Source organism: Trachypithecus francoisi, unplaced genomic scaffold (genome assembly GCF_009764315.1).
Source record: "Trachypithecus francoisi isolate TF-2019V2 unplaced genomic scaffold, Tfra_2.0 Lachesis_group6, whole genome shotgun sequence".
NCBI lineage: Eukaryota > Metazoa > Chordata > Mammalia > Primates > Cercopithecidae > Trachypithecus > Trachypithecus francoisi.
Genome location: NW_022681471.1, coordinates 53878105 through 53884989, shown reverse-complemented (window position 1 = coordinate 53884989; position 6885 = coordinate 53878105). Strand labels below are relative to the sequence as shown.

The window sequence follows — 6885 nt, the reverse complement described above, 5'->3', positions numbered from 1 at the left end:
ACAAATGGAGACTCTGAAGAGTGAGTGGGGTGTGAGAGGGGTGGATAATGAGAGATTACTTAATGCATACAACGTACATTATTTGGTGATGGCTAACCTAAAAGCCCTGACTTCACCAATTTATGTATGTAACACAATTACATTTGTACCTTATACATTTATACACTTAAAAAAAATAAATAATTTTAATTCCAGAAAGGAAAAGTGGACCTTAAAAAACAATAAAAGGGAGTGCCCATCACACTTGAAATGTTGCTAGAGTTCAGATCTAGCTGCTGGGTTTCTAAGCAAGCTAGGGGCTGCCATGCACCAAAGCAGGAATCCAGGAGACAGGCAGCTGTGTGTCCCGTCCAGCGGGATCGTTAACACAGACCTTGGAGGAGGGGGTGGGAATTTAGAGAGACAAGAGACACAAGAAATGGAGACAAGACAGTATCCTGATCAAGTCTCGTTTATTGAGGGCGTTGGTACGGCTTATATAGGATGGTAAGAAAGAGGAAGTGCGGCAGAGCAGGCGGGGAGGAGAATAATGAGAGACGTCACCAGGCGCATGCTCGGTAGACTTAGTCTTTCCCGGGCGCGGGAAGTTATCTACACGCCTGCGAGAAAAGTTCGCGCGCCCGGGAAAAGTTGATGATGATGAACTAGGAAGTGCGCCATCTTGTCTCCGCAATGCGGAGCTTAAGCAACAGAGGCCGCGGCAATTTCCGGGCCTCACGGCTCCGGACAGCTGTGCAATTAATACATGTACTTAAAACTCCCAAACCTGCAGATGCCGTGCATAAGAAGCACCTTCAAGAGATTCCAGACCAGAGTAGCAATGTTACCACCAGCTTCATGTGGGGTTAGGATTCGAGAAAGACTTCTGAACTACTGGCAGGCATCGGGGTCTCTGCCCTGGAGAAGGAAGAGGCAGACAGTGAGATTATCCCCAAGGAACTGCTCTAAAACCTGGTCCAATCACACAGCCACCCAAGGAAATGATTGAAGAGCAAAAGGAATGATAAAGACTGTGATCATTCACAGGCCTAAACTAAATGGAGAGAACTTTCCAGGTGTTTCATGGGACTCCTTTCCAGATGAGCTGCTCTTGGGGATCTTTTCCTGTCTGTGCCTCACTGAGCAGCTAAAGGCCTTCGATGTTTTAAGAGGTGTTATTACCCTAGCGTCTGTTGAGTCTCTATGGCAGACTTTATACCTCACAGGTAAAAATCTTCACCCGGATGTGATTCGTCTGAGTTGGTTGCCTTCCACTGCCAATAATCATTTATGACCAACCATTGGTTGAAGATTTCAGCCCTCTGCATATACAGCAGAGGGATGTGTTGAACTCAGTTATAGATGTGTCTGCCCTCCATGGCATTCTGTCTCAGGGCTTCAAGTTGCAGAATCTAAGTTTTCTGGAAGACCTATGGCTTTCAGATCCCATTATCAATAATCTTGCACAGAACTCAAATTTAGTGCAACTAAACTTTTCTGGGTGTTCTGGATTCTCTTAATCCAGCTGTTCCAGACTGGATGAGCTAAGCCTCTGCTGGTGATATGACTTCACTGAAAAAGCATGTACAAGTGGTTGCTGCGCATTTGTCAGAGAGCATCACCCAGCTGAATCTCAGTGGCTGCCGAAAGAATCTCCTGAAATCCAATGTCTCTGCTTTAATTAGAAGATGTCCCAATGAGGGTCTAGATATCCACCTAAACTTAAGTGATAATGTCATGCTAAAGCTAAAGAATGACTGCTTTCAGATATTCTCTAGCTCAACTACCTCCAGTACATATCACTCAGTCGGTGCTATGATATACTCAAAACTTTACTTGAACTTGAAGCAATTGCCACTCTAAAAACACTACAAGTCTTTGGAATCCTGCCAGACAGCGCCCTTCAACTGTTAAAGGAAGCCCTTCCTCAATGTATAGATTAATTGCTCCAATTTAACTACTACTGCCAGGCCAACTATTGGCAACAAAAAGAATTAGGAGATATGGGGCATCAAATGCTGACTGACATTGCAAAAGTCCAGTTGTCTATGAGGTATTTATTGCAGGATGGTGTCTCCCTTTTCTTTGGAACAGGGAAAATAGTCAGGAAGCCCAATTGCTGAGTGCTTGGCTAGTTTTATTCTTGGTTTTCTCTTTGCCTTCATTCCATGAGTATTAAGGAATGATTTAAGAGGGAAAACAATGTGCTTTTCTGAAATGACTCTAAAGCTTCTATCACTGCTTTGCCCATTAAGGTAAAGCCTTTTTGAAAGGCTTTACCTTTTGAAATTTGGGGAGAGTGAGCCTATATTTCAAGACACCTTAAAGAGAAAAATTTGAGCCATGTCTTTCAAGTGCCCTTCTTATTAAGTCTATTCAGAATCAAGCTTAAAAATTACCACCAGCAAACAATCTTCATAGCCTATATGGTAACTTTTATCTATTTAATTTTATACTAGTGCCTTATAAGACAGTTTGGAAGAACAGTATGCTATTTTATTGTGAGCTGAACAGAAAGAGAATCATAGGATAGCAGCATTTGAGGCAATTATTCTGGAAATAGGAAAAATGCATTTTAATTTTGCCTTTAGATTTGAAATTAGGTTAAAGAAACAAATAGCCCCAGGTAATTCACCATAAAACATAAAAATAAATAAATAAATAAATAAATAAATAAACAACAAAGGGTATAGAATTAGTATAGGATTTGAAAGCTCAAGAGACAATTTTCTATGACAGGTTAATTTGAAGTATCCTTTAATATTCACTAAGGTACTATGTTTCCAGAATTCTAAATTAGGTGAGGAAATATAATTCTGGTTTTCTAACTTTATAATCAAATTGTATTAACATGGGTTCTTTAGCTTTTAAAATGACTTGCTTTGTTTTAGAAAGGTAGCATTAACCCAGTCTGTATTCTTGAAAAGTTTGATGGAAGAATTCTGAACTGAAGTTGCTTGCTGTTTTCCTTTAGCACTGAGTTTCTTGAGGTTACTTGTGTATTAATTTGGAATCAAGTATTTTAAATTGTCTTTTTTTAATGGTGTCTCATAATAATTATTCAAAACTATTCATTTTATGGGGTAATGGGGCCTAAAATTCCCTAAGAGGAATTGCATGTTCCCTTCAACTGAAAATAAACACCAGAAGTCTGGGCACGGTGGTTCATGCCTGTAATTCCAGCACTTTGGGAGGCCGAGGCAGGCAGATCACTTGAGGTCAGAAGTTCGAGATCAGCCTGGCCAACATGGCAAAACCCTGTCTCTACTAAAATTACAAAAATGAGCCAGTCACGGTACTGCACACCTGTAATCCCAGCTACTAGGGAGACTGAGGCAGGAAAATTGCTTGAACCCAGAGGGCAGAGGTTGTGGTGAGCCCAGATTGCACCACTACACTCCAGCCTGGGTAACAGAGCCAGACTCTGTCAAAAAAAACAAAAACAAAAAACACTAGAAGAAGGTATATGTTCCATGCAGTTTCAGTAGTAAGCACTACTTTCACCTATGTAAGAGTTAAGATTCAGGCACTGAACATTTTGATAGCATCAGTGATTTTTTTTAAACTGGTACATAGAAGTAAAAAGATTATATTCTGCTTTTTAAAAGTAACAAAAAAAAATTAGTTTAAATTGATGAACTCCTCGTATGTTCAAAATGCAACAAAAAAGCCAAAACTCATCATCCCTATTAACTGTTTCTTTAGAATCAAAAAAATTTAATGTTAGGAACAATAGTATGAAATGCCCTTATCTGCTCAGACCTAAGTAGTGTTACACAGGAAATGATTATGCTTCAATTTCTTAGTAGTTAAAAAATGCTAAATTCTACTTGAAATTATTGTTTACAGATTAGTGACAAGGACTGGTCACAGACTCAGACTTCTGGATGCCCTCAAACATACAGAACTCCCAAACTGAAGTCCAACTAAAACCTACTTTGCCAACATGTCAGAGTAATCCATATTTTTGTGTGTGATTTCTACTTTTATAGACTTGTTTTAAAATAAAACACATTGTTGTTAAAAAAAGAAAAAAAGAATTGCACATACACAGACTGAGATGCATTCTTCTGTGAAGGATTCATGAACAGAACAACTTCACAACAATACTGAATCACGTAAAGGTGAAAACCCAATTATATTCTGATCACAGAAAATGAATAATGGTTCCCTTTCTGTAAGTGAATGGAAATAAAACAGTTAAAATATACATAGAAAAAGTAAATGTCACTTCTGCTTCCATCAAGTGACCAGGCTTGATGATGTGTCTATGTTATATGTTTCCAAGGCAGATTGTGCGTTTGCTTTATGGCAATCACCAATATTGAAATAAAATAAATACTTGAGAAATTTTTAGTTATTCTGGTGGGTATCGTCATTTGCTATTAAGGCATGTCTCTCGATGTTTATTGTTTATTTAGAAAAAAAACAGGAGAAACAATAGTGGGAGTCTTTGACTATCCAAATTAACTAAAATTAAGCAGGTTGAGTAGAATTACTTAGATATACCTCTACCACTCATTGCATTTCTCGGGCTCAAGTTTCGTAATTGAAAATTTTAAAAGCAAAGCAAACCAGAGCAAGTTATTTTGTGGATATTGACAAACTGATTCTAAAGTTTATACAGAGAGGCAAAAGATCTAGAATAGCCAACACAATATTGATGGAGAAGAACAAAGAAGAAGACTAACACTTCAAGACTCACTATGAGACTACACAGTAATCAAGACAGTAATCAAGTATTGGCAGAAAAACAGACAAATAGGTCAGTAGAACAGACTAGAAAGACCAGAAATAGACCAACACAAATATATTCAACTGAATTTGACATAGGAGCAAAGCAGTTAGGTGGGGAAAAGACAGTCTTTTCAACAATGGTACTAGAACGACTGGATATCCACATAAAAAGAAAATGAATCTTAACATAGACCTTATACTCTTCACAAAAATTAGCTCAAAATGGATCATAGACCTAAATGTAAAATGCAAAACTATAAAATTATGAGAAGATAACATAGGAGAAAATCTAGATAATCTTGGGTTTGGCAATGACTTTTTTTTTAAAATGAGACGGAGTCTAGCTCTGTGGCCCAGGCTGGAGTGCAGTGTGGTGCAATCTCAGCTCACTGCAAGCTCCGCCTCCCGGGTTCACGCCATTCTCCTGCCTCAGCCTCCAGAGTAGCTCGGACTACAGGCGCCCACCACCACGCCTGGCTAATTTTTTGTATTTTTGGTAGAGACGGGGTTTCACCGTGTTAGCCAGGATGGTCTCGATCTCCTGACTTCGTGATCCGCCCGCTTCGGCCTCCCAAAGTGCTGGGATTACAGGCGTGAGCCACCACGCCCGGCTGGCAATGACTTTTAAGATACAACACCAGGACCTGGCACGGTGGCTCAAGCCTGTAATCCCAGCACTTTGGGAGGCCGAGGAGGGCAGCGCATGAGGTCAGGAGATCTAGACCATCCTGGCTAACACGAGGAAACCCCATCTCTATTAAAAATACAAAAAGTTAGCCGGGTGTGGAGGTGGACGCCTGTAGTCCCAGCTACTCGGGAGGCTGAGGCAGGAGAATGGCGTGAACCCAGAGGCGGAGCTTGCAGTGAGCTGAGATCGAGCCACACTGCACTCCAGCCTGGGTGACAGAGTGAGACTCCGTCCTAAAAAAAAAAAAAAAAAAAACAAAGATACAACACCAAAGACAAAGCCCATGAAAGAAAGACTTGATAAGTTGAACTTCATTCAAAATAAAAACTTCTGCTCTGTAAAACAACAGTCAAGAGAATGAGAACACAAGTCACAGATTGGGAGAAAATATTTGCATAAGACATATCTGATAAAGGATTGTTATCCAAAATATACAAAAGACTCTTAAAACTCAACAGCAAGAAGTCTAACAACCTAATTAAAAATGGGCAAAAGATCTGAACAGATGCCTCACCAAAGAAGATATACAGATGGCAAATAAGCATTAAAAAGATGCTCAACATCATATGTAATTAGAGAATTTCAAATAAAAACAATAAGATACCACTACACACCTATTAGAATGGCTAATATTCAAAACACTGACAACATCAAATGCTGCTGAGGATATGAAACAACAGGAGCTCTTATTCATTGCTGGTGGAATTGCAAAATGGTGCAGCCACTTTTGAAGCCAGTTTGGCAGTTTCTCAAAAAACTAAACATACTCTTACCCATATGATCCAGCAATCATACTCCTTAGTATTTACCCCAAGGAGTTGAAAACTTATGTCTACACAAAAACATGCACACAGATGTTTAGAGCAATGTATTCATAATTGCTAAAATTTGGAAGCAACCAAGTTATCCTTTAGTAGGTGAATGGGTAGATTGTAGTACATCCAGCCAATGGAATGTTATTTAACACTAAAAAGTAATGAGCTATCAAGCCATGAAAAGGCACAAAGGAACCTTAATGAATATTACTAAGTGAACTGGCTAGCCATATGCAGAAAACTGAAACTGGACCCCTTCCTTACACCTTATACAAAAATTAACTCAAGATGGATTAAAGACTTAAATGTAAATCCGAAAACCATAAAAACTCTAGAAGAAAGCCTAGGCAGTACCAGTCAGGACGCAGGCATGGGCAAAGACCTCATGACAAAAACGCCAAAAGCAATTGCAGCAAAATTCAAAATTGACAAATGGGATCTAATTAAACTAAAGAGCTTCTGCACAACAAAAGAAACTATCATCAGAGTGAACAGGTAGCCCATAGAATGGGAGAAAATATTTGCAATCTACCCATCTGACAAAGGTCTGATATCCAGAATCTACAAGAAACTTAAATGAATTTACAAGAAAATAAACAAACAACCCCATCAAAAAGTGGATAAAGGATATGAACAGACAGTTCTCAATAGAAGATGTTTATGTGG

General features: G+C 39.2%; 1 pseudogene; it reads left to right on the top strand.

The window, feature by feature from the left end:
- The first annotated feature begins 672 nt into the window (after positions 1 to 672).
- LOC117077708 lies at positions 673 to 3987 on the top strand (annotated as a pseudogene).
- Positions 3988 to 6885: the final 2898 nt, after the last annotated feature.